Source organism: Rhagoletis pomonella, unplaced genomic scaffold, assembly GCF_013731165.1.
Source record: "Rhagoletis pomonella isolate Grant_MI unplaced genomic scaffold, Rhpom_1.0 Rhpom_scaffold_00013, whole genome shotgun sequence".
NCBI classification, from domain to species: domain Eukaryota; kingdom Metazoa; phylum Arthropoda; class Insecta; order Diptera; family Tephritidae; genus Rhagoletis; species Rhagoletis pomonella.
Window position 1 is genome coordinate 14540209 of NW_023458567.1, and position 10899 is coordinate 14551107.

The 10899-nt window shown below is 31.4% G+C and overlaps 1 protein-coding gene across 3 annotated transcripts in view; it reads left to right on the top strand.

Annotated features, from left to right (window-relative positions):
* The first annotated feature begins 3847 nt into the window (after positions 1 to 3847).
* LOC118748844 (protein suppressor of sable) overlaps positions 3848 to 10899 on the top strand; it is a 32143-nt gene continuing 25091 nt past the window's right edge. For 2 of the 3 annotated variants that reach the window (XM_036483544.1, XM_036483546.1), the window contains exon 1: positions 3848 to 3937. The gene's annotated coding sequence lies outside the window, so the exon portion shown is untranslated. Of the gene's footprint in view, positions 3938 to 5694; positions 5938 to 10899 lie in introns of those variants that run through there. The other variant, XM_036483545.1, reaches the window with a different exon arrangement.

Genomic DNA, 10899 nt, shown 5'->3' on the forward strand with positions numbered 1-10899 from the left:
GCACATTCTTAGTTAGATTTGACAGTTCATTGTTTTTTATTCTTTTCCTTCTTTCTTCCTTTCTTAGGTCGGTATTATGCAGACAAACTTTTGTTTGCCAAATTAAATGGCGGCTGCTTAGTTTGCTCGGAGGCGGTTATGTCGAGTTTGGCACAGGGTTGCACGTTCATTATGGTTTTCATGGCTATTGCCAACACGAAATGAGAATTTCACATGTACATAACGCACACAATTAATATATATTTTTATGATATCGTATAGGCTATTAACTGTGCCCTAATCTTTGAAGCTCCTACAGCATAAATTCAGTTCTCTGGCTTTCGGTATCATGCCAATTTTCGTGTATAGCAACAATTGTCTAAAATTTTTGTATATGACTACACCGAATTTGCCGCAGTTTGAGCAAACAAAATTAGTTTGCTGTGAGAGTCGCCAAACTCGCTCTCTCAGAGTTTGCTGCAACAACAATTGCACGCAGTTTGCCAAACAAAATTTCTGCATAACACCGACCTTAAATTAATTTTTGTCTCTGCAGATTCGCAACGTCAGATTCGCACTTAACCTGCCTTTACACGCGTCGGTTTCTGTCGACCGATAAATCGCCTAGCCAAAACACGACAAAAATCGCCTAGAAAATCTACTCGTGTAAAGGCAGCTTAAAACTACGTTCCCACGGCACGTAATTCGAACAGAAACTCCCAGAGAGTTTCCTGTCTTTTCCCTTTCTCCTATCACGAATAAAACTATCCTGAGGATTTTTTATATTAATTGGCGGCGTTGAGCTCTCAAAAAAGTGTCAAACAGCCTTTTCGAAGTTCGAATTTCCTCCTTCCAAGTTTTCGCAGAAAATTCTACTCCCTGGGGGTTAATTATTGGAAGATTTCTCGGAAGTAACAAATTCCCGGAGAACAAATTCTCCCTGAGTATTGTTACGTCGCGTTTACATTAGACAATTATCAAATACGCTGATAATTGTCTCTGTAGCGTAGGCGTCCTGACAATAGTTATAACACTTCATTTTGAGCAAAATGTCGGACGTGAACGTTGTATTTAAGCTAAAAACTAAAAAATAATAAAGAAGAGACAAAGATAAAACACACATCAGCGCCTCTTGTGTTATTTGAGTTCTTTTGATAAGAATTTCTCTTCTTTTTGCACAAGACGTAAAAATTATTGTCTGCATAAATCAAATCATGATAAAAACATAGTAAGGTAAAACCGTTCTCTCAATTCGTCGGCCAGGATTTTTTTTTTGAAGTTTGCCAACATTTTAAAATCATATAAAATTGAGAGTAAAAAAAGGAATTGTTCGAAGTTGTTGTTGTTTGAGATTGAAAATGAGAATATGTGTGTGAGTTTGTGTGTAAAATTTCAAAATTAAATTGCTTGCAAACGTAAAGAATATGAAAAATTCCTCTCAGCGGTTTTACTTTCCTATTTTTTTATCATGCATCAAAGCATTGTCTACTTTATACAGAAACAAATCTAATTTGCCTTAACACGATATGTTGACATTTCCATATGTAAAAAGTGGTATGTACACATGCAAACACATATCGTGTAAGAACACCTTTAAGGTATGTATTGAAAAAGTCACATTTACAGATGCAAATACATATCGTGTAAGAACACCTTAAGTAAGTAAGTTACGATTATCCTTGACTACTTGACGGATCTACCCAAGAATGATAGAATACAAAATTGCGCCGATTAGAGAGGATTTTTGAGAATAACTTTTGTGTGACGTCACAATGGTGCAATTGCGAGAGAAATGCCAAAACGTGAGCAAGAATGGAAGAAGAAGAAAACATGTTGCAAGGAAAACGTAAACAAGTTGCACAAGTGTGACGTCATGCAAACAACGATTCTGTCAAATTCGTTAAGAGAGGAATAACGGTCCGAGATCGGCGCAACCTTTGTATTCTCTCAATCGTGATTTACCACAGTATTAATAAGAGAATGAACAATTTTCCCACGCTTCAACTTTAACCAAAACGAAAAACTGAAATTTGATGGGTTGTTTGGTACGTGTAGGTCAAACCATAATAAAAAAAAAATGTATAAATGTTATTTATTTTTAAATGTTTTTATCATGTGTCAAACCATCAAATTACATTCATAACAGAAAATCCTTAAAATGTACGGATTTTTGCAATTGTCCTGCCCTTGTCTTGCATTTTAGTCGATATTTTTAATTAACGGCGGGATCAAAATTTAAGCAGTGTCTTTGATTGGTAACTGCATGAAGATGAGGCTGATTTTGAAGCTTCAACCAGTATATGTGTTTTAAATTTTTTGAGGTACTCCGGACAATGGATGGCAAGAAAAAAAGCTAATTTTGGTTCCAAGCTAATTGGTTGCTGTTAATATTTTTTAAATTAATATTTATAAAATTAAAATAAAACATATTAAAATAACGCTAGTTTACATGAAAAATTGACCTCTGCAAAAGATAATTTTCTAGGCAAACTTTGTGTTGTTGAACACAACATTTTCTTTTCGAAGAAGCATTTTCGATTTTTTCTCGAAAAACTTGGTTTTTTTAGTTTCATAAATATTCATATAAAAAAGGATTAATACCAATGAAGAAAATGTGATTTATTTATAAGATTTAGGTTATAGTATGTTTTTGTTATTTTTATACTTCGTAGATATATGTAAATATTTTTGTGTCGAAATATATTTCAAAATTTGTATCCGGATTCCGATCATTGCCTAAGAAAACATAGCTGTTATTTTCTATATATGGATGTATATGGGTCATTCCATACAATAGTTACACCTCAATATTTTTTTTTTTGTGAAATATATTTTTTTACATTCTTTATGGAAAAAAGAAGACATCTATTATTTTATTTCGTCATGATATTCGAAAATCTCGATAAAAAAATTTGAACTCACGGAGAAGTATCTTTTTTCAATTGTTTGCAGTTAATAAACTCTTTGTCGGAGAAAATCAGTTAAGATATCAAAATGTGCGTAACTACCTCGGCTTTCCATGAGAGTGTGAGATAGATTAAAATCAAAAAAAATTTTGCATTAAAAAATCGCATTTAATTTTTTTTTTATTAACATCATGTTTGATTTTTACCATGAGAGTGTGAGATAGATTAAAATCAAAAAATGTTTGCATTAAAAAATCGCATTTTATTAATTTTTTATTAACATCATGTTTGATTTTTTTTTTTTGTTTACCTGAATAGGTGTCAAACTTTATGGAGTACGCTGTAAAAACTTGAGAATGGAAACACCAAAACTGTAGAAGTTACTTGTTTTTTCATACCTGCGTACATAAACTTTAGTATAAACTATAAACATATAAAATATATATCATATATACATTATTATATATATTTACATTTATTACATTATAGATAATTTTATCTCATTTATGTATTTTATTATTACATTTAATTTGATTACAACTTGCTTATGTTATTTTATTATTTTTTATGAAACCTAAATTATTTTATTTACAAATCAAAACTTCTTACATATATTAAGAAATCGTCTGGAAAATCGTATCGCGTAGCCATTATCGACCGTCCATATCACGGAATCCGCCCATGTTTTCACAGCAGTAGTTTCCCCTCATCAAACGAACTAAAAAGGTAGACATATAAGTACATACACATATATAAATATGATTGTATATAGATAAATAAAATCGATGACGTCATGTCACTTTCATTTCCCCTCGTTTATATCTATTTACTTTACACGGTCTCTCGCTCTCCTTCCCTCTCTCACAATCACATTGCTCACAATTCCATTCCCTCGCTGCCAAAACGCTTCGTACGATTTTCAGAAATCAGAGAAAAATGGCTGTTGGTACATAATTGTTGGAAGATTGTCTACGAATAAATTTGCTGCAATTTTGTATGGAGCGATTGTAAAAGAAGAAATTGTTTAAAGAATAATTGTGAATGTTCCTTGGGTAATATACAAAGAAAATTTAGTTATAAATAATTGCCTAATTCCTAGGTTTATGTAATTTGTAAAAATGTGATGCGAGTCTTTTCTGTCACGGTTCGGGAGTCACTTTGTGTGGCTTCCACCATGGTGGGTCCCTTGCGTTTCGTTTCGACAAGAAACTGGAAAATATGCGAGCTTCACCAGTGTGGACCACAGATGTCATGTGATATACATATTTCCATTATCAAATTTCCGTCGATTTATTGTTTAAATAATGCAAGTTAGTATGTATAATAAAAGAGCTGCATCTATTTTTGCAAAAGGCAAGGCATTTTCGCTAGTATACATACGTGGTGCATACATTCGTACATACGCATGCATTTTAATGGACATGTGTTTGTGTATGTATGTATGTATGTTTTTCACCTTGGGTATCGCTGCGGCAGCATTGAGTACATCAAAAATGGCGATTTTGTGAGTGTTGCTGACAAATATTTATTCAACACGGGTAAAAAATAGGCCCATTTTAAAGACAGCAAAGTTCATAGATGTGGATACTGTACGATTTTTTTTTTGAAATTCTAATCTTTTGTGAGCACAATGCACAATTGCGGATACATTTGCACAAAACTACATTTTTGTTTTGTTAAAAAGTGAAGAGTTGTTGTTTTATAAATTTAAAAAAATACTGAATGTTGCTGGTAAGCGAAAATTTATTTAAAACATTTAAAAATGTAGTGCTGTTAGCTAGTGCTACAGCTAGGTGATTGATTATAAGCCGATTGATAACTGGCACTTAAGTTAATTTTTATGTATTGTACTGAAATATTTTATTAGATAACTGACGAATGTGAGTTAACTTTCTCTTTCAAACATCCCTACATTTATTTTCAACAGCTGATTCTTCGTGTTTTCTAGAGGCTTTCGGAAAATCCTACAATTTTTGAAAATTTAAATTTAATTAAAATTGATTTGCCTATATTTTTTTAATAATTAACTTTTTATTTTGTTTTGGATAAAATATATTTAAAAATCTTTATGACTTTATGAAGAACGCCCAATCTCAGCTGCCGATTTAAAAACGGTTTTTACTAAAATCTCGAATTTCCATTCTTTTCTTAACAATTCTTTATGAACTGTAGATAGCTTAAATTTATATAACCGAAAATTAAGAAACATCACATTTTGTTAAAGGGAATCAGTTTTTTTTTAATAATTCGTTTTATACATAATTTAATTTTCCGGAATTTACTTTCGTCGCACTTATTATTTAGTTTAAATGTTTATTAAAGTTTCATATCTTTTAAAATTTTTCCTGGTTACAACTCTCCACCATACTTAAATGTTTAGAGTTCAAGTTTGAGAGCCTATGGCCGCCCTATATGCGAATAACCGTTAAGCTGTTAGTTAAATTTTAGTATTTAATTTGTTTTTTTTTTCTAAAATTTTTTTTTAAAATTTAAGATTTTAAAAATATTTAATTTATTTTTGATATCTTGGAAATAAAGTTCCTAAATTTTTTTCAACTACTTTGCGTAGGTTTAAAAAAAAAAATATGAAAAATTAATTAATATTTTCAATATCAGAAGTTCTTTATCGCGCTGAATTCTATAATAGTAAATTATCAAGTTTAACCGTCATACTGTCAGCCATAATGAACTTAACAGTCAAATGTCAGATTCACTTTGGCAAATATGTATACATAAAAACATATATGTATATGTTAAAGGGCACGATTTTTACCCGCGACTTCCAATGAAAAGCAACACTCACAATTGTGTATTCAGCAGACATGAGCTGAAAAATTCGATGGGATATTCTCGTTTCATTCAAGTTGAAATTGTTGAATTGTTCATTACACATTTGTCATGTCGAAAGTTAAAACGTAGCACATTTAAAGGAAAATAAAATGCCTTATCTGAGTAATATATAAGGCACTACTATATATCTACCTACAAATAATACTACCTAATTACATAATTAAATGAAAACAACGTACTGGAATAGCGTCAACTCTGAAAAGTAAAAAAATAATGAAAATTGATGATTCAACTTTATAAAATAGCTTCCACTTGAAGTACAAATTATATACATATTTATAAATATGTATGTCTGTTTGTACATGTATATGTATATACCTTTTTTTTACCTAAGCTGATGGCTGCAGAAAAGAAAAAAATGTAATGTGAGAGGAGGGGAAATTTCTGAGAACGCTCTCAGATCTATGTACTTTGCGGCGACTCTCATCCTCGCACATTATCAAGTGTTTCTTGCTTCGGTTTCGTACCCCACGAAAACAAAATATATCTTGGTATGTATGTATGTATGCCAGGAAATGGGAATCTCACACGCACACACGATTGGTAGACTTTCTTTGTGTTTGTACAAATTTTTTCCCTGTGCAACCGGCCACTTTTTTGAAAGTAAAAAGGTGGCGGTTTGTTTATGAACGCTGCTGCATATTTTAATCTTGCTGATCTAGAATCTGGATGCTTTTTTATGGACTAATAGTGCTGTAAACGGACTTTTTTTTAAATCATAGTAAGGAGAATCACCTTAGTGTTGCCAAGTAACGTCAAAATTCACGCCTTTTCACCAACATTTTTTTTTGTCAAATAAAGTGCATCCGATTCATATTTACATGCATATAGATAAATATATATACAGTCAAAAATCTAGATTATCTTAAATTTGATTACGCTATATGTATGAATGTGTAGTTGCTGCTTGACATACACACGTACTTGCACTATGTACAGTATGCTCAAAACATGTCTTGCTTACAGAAAGTGGTTGGCTTTTCATGCTCTTCCCCTTCTTTATAGCTCAGTTCATTTTGCGAGAGGAGAGCACATGCAGATTTCCCCACTCTTAATTTTTTGACGCTGCTGATTCTTGACATATGTAGTAAATAAATATATATGTAAATATGAATTTGTATGAAAACAAAATTTGCACTTTAATTTTTTTGTGGTCATGCGGTCACATTTTTCACATAAACTTTGCCATACTTTTTGAATTCAACTTTGGTGCTAATTCCATAGTGTCTGTGAATTGAGGTCTGTTAATTAACGATCAATTTGGTTTATAAAATTACAGTGAATACCATTGCGTAAGACGTTATGTGGAGAGAAATTTAAGAAATTGAAAATTTATTTTTATTTTAATTAAATGGCAGCGAAAAACGAGTCGTACCAATGCGGAAAATATTTTTATCATGACCTTACAATTAGACTTTTTTAGTAAGAGCAAAAAATTCCTAGGTATATTTTTTCAAATGACTCTTGACTTCGATAATTTTCTTTAGATTTTTCCTAAGGAATTTCCAAGATTTCGAGTAGGTATTTCAAAGCTTTTCGTGTTAATGGGGAATTTTCTGGCTCAACGCTACTCTAAAATCGTTCAACATCTCTTTTTAGAGCAAAAAATATCGATATTTCTTGCCCATAATTTTATAAATCGGTGTGGTTGTTCACACTTGCCTGGTTATCTGGTTAAAAAGTATTATTCTGTAGTTTATTTTATTGTTGTTAACTGAATAAAAAATATAAACAGATAACCTGATAATCAGGCAAGCGTGAACAACCAAAGTATTTTTTTTTGTTTTATTAAAAAATCCATACTCGGTATGGTGTCTGCAATGTAAATCACATTTCAAAACCGTCTTCTTATTGAGGTTTGGCTGTTTTTAGAAAACCTAAATTTAAACGCTAGACTTGTAGACACATATTCGAGAACCGGCAGCTGAGTTAGTTCAACCACTACTTGTTTTTTTTTTTTTTTAGAATGTGTGTAGGTTTAAGTTGTTTATTAATCGACTTCAAAAAAAGGAGGAGGTTATCAATTCGTCGGAATATATATTTATTTACATACTATGTTACTACATAACTTTGGACGACGTAAACCAATTTCAATTTTTTTTTTGTTTTTAAGAAAATTTGGTTTAGATCCGATTATTGGATCATAAAGAAATTAACGGTAGTCTTAAGCATTCATATGAGAATTTAAGTCGTTTTTTTTTTTTGCTTAAAAATTACTTGTTTAATTTCGTTTAACAGCATTTGACCTTTTTATTAATGTGCAATCCATTTTTTATGTCTTGACTTGTTTTTTTTTTATTTTTTTTTTGATTTTTTCATGGAAGAAGAAAGTTCAGTGACCTTACTTTGGGCCAATCATTTGTTTGAATACGCGATACTTAAGGGGTATTCACACCTCATAACTTCGGAACTTGGCATTTGGTATAGGAATAAATGTAATGAAAGTGACCAAAGGGCTATGTGTGGCAGGCTTGTCAAATTGACAATAGAAAAATTACAAAAAGGTCGTTCACACTTTTTTTGAGGACAATTTCTAAGAAAAATCTAATATTTTTAAATCTAAATGTGATTTCCACCTTGAATAAGCTCTGTTTGAAATAGTTTTAAATGGATTTTCTTTGCTGAAAGAGCGTCACAATAAATTAACTTTTTTTTTTGTTAAGTATGCAGAAATTACCGCCTAGAAGAGGTGTAGTTGTACAAAAATGGCATAGCTGTCTCGATTAACAATAGCTAATTAGAAGAAAATGTGTCTTACTTTTTGCCATTAGAGCATATCGTCAACTGAAATGAAAAAAGACGTAACAACATCGTAACTAAAATGGAAAAAGTCGTGACTAATATTTTTTTTATTTTTTTTTCATAAAATGATGTGCGAGTTGTAATTCGATGAAATCCATCATACCAATCAAAAACTAAATTTGAAATTTTTTATTAGTTACGACTTTTTGTATTTCAGCGACGATGTTAGTTACGTCTTTTTGCATTTCAGGTGACGATGTGTATGTGCGTACACACATATGTAAACTGTGAACTTTAAAGTCGTTTTTTTGTCGAGTTTTTAATTATTTGGATTATGACACTCTTGCAGTAATGGTCGTTATTCCCCATTTTCAAATTTACCTCAGCAAAGAGGCAACACTGGTATGCAAGCGAGTGCTAGAAATGCATTTTTCCACAATGTCATAAACTGCAGTTCATCAAGAAATTGCGAATTGAATTAACAGCTGCAGGTATTGTAAACAGAAGAAACCGAAAATTTGCATGGAGTCGTCAATAAAGTGTTTTTGAAATTAACCTGCCATCCAGGGCAAGGTTTGCACATGAAAGAGATCTATTTATTGTATTGCCAGGTATACATGTACATATATGCACATGTAAATGTTTGTATGTACATAAGTAAATATATACAGCCATACATATGTACATTTGTAAAAACATAACCATCATTTGACTATGCAATTTTTTCACTGTACGTACATATTTTTGCATTTAGAACAAAGCCAAACAAAAATTAAATCCACCTATGTATGTATGTATTTGAACTACATTATTTGAAATCAAAAATTACTAAATTGCTTTTGATCATTGATATCACTGGTTTACAGCAAAAATGTTATATGGATGCCCCTATCCAATTCCTATGTAGAATTGCTCGGTGATTCCGGAAATCGAGTTTTTTTTTCTACGCATACGTTTTCGAGATTATTGCAATTTACCGTTATTCAGCTGTAAAAAAAGTGGTTCCACTTAACCACGTACGAACCAATTTCACAATTGCAATAAACATGGCCATATATATACGTATATGTACATCTCCTTTCGATGGGCCTGATAGTTTCTGAGAAATTAGTTAACAAAAAAAAAAAACAAAAACAAAATAGTCGTTATTTTTTATTTTTCCCCTGTTAAAGTGCGAATTTTTTTATTTTTCTCATAAAAAAACTAAAAATCTGGAGTTATTAATTAATTTCTCAGAAACTATCAGCCCTATGGAAAAGATATGTATGCAGGTTCGTATGGAGAGTTTCATTGGCTTTCATTTGCCGTATTTCGTATTACAATTGTTCAATTGGTTGGTAAGATATACGTGATAAAGTGGTACCACTTTTTTTTAAGCTGAATAACGGTAAATTGCAAATATCTCGAAAACGTATTACCAAAAAAAAAAACTAACTCGATTTTCGGAGTCACAGAGTAATTCTGCATAAGAATTGGATAGTGGCATCTGGAGAACAAAAAGAAAACTAAAACTTGTGATACAGTGTATTTAGAATCTTATAATAAAAAAATTCAAAGATATGTGCTCTTTAAAATTTACCTCATGGAAAATATCGTAAGCACACACCCCGCATTCTTCGCAAGTATGTATGTACAAACATAGTATGTATGTATGTATGATACCCATGCGTATCCCCATATAAACATACATGCATGAATTCTTACATATGCACTTTCATACAAACATATTTATATCTACGCCTTAAAAATATACTCGTTTATAGTTTACGTACTCGCTGCTCTATGAAAACAATCATTTGCTTTCTATATTTTTATACCTGCATTATTTGTCTGGCCGTGGCGGTCTACCTGGTCGCCTATAATTGATTATATGAACATGTACATATACATACATATGCATATGTATTTTGTTTTGTTGTTTTAGTAATTATGGCAGTGCATTAACAACTTCACTTCAAAATCTAAGCCCCAGTGCCAGTTTTAGGTTTCAGCTGATGGTGTCTTGTGTGCTAGTAACGAACGGAAAGTGGCAGAAGCTTTAATGTTTTTTTTTGTATATATTTTAATGCAGTCTTTTTTATTTAAGTTTTCCCCATTTTTACATTTTCTAAAGGTAATATTTATTATTTAAATGCGTCTAAACCATACATACATATTTATAGGTTTTGTTTGCAGTAACTTTCTTATGAGTCGGAAAGTGTTTTGTTAATTAGCGAGTAACACTTTGCACAAAAGTAGAGATATCTCTGCACTCGACGTACATACATACATATGTATATATCCATATGTATGTGCTATATAAGTACGGTTACCATCCGTCCTGTATTATACGGGACAGTCCTCTTTTTTGACCCTTTGTCCTGGTAATTTATTTCTTTTATACGGGACGTCAAATGTTCTGTATTTCTTTTAATGTCCTGTA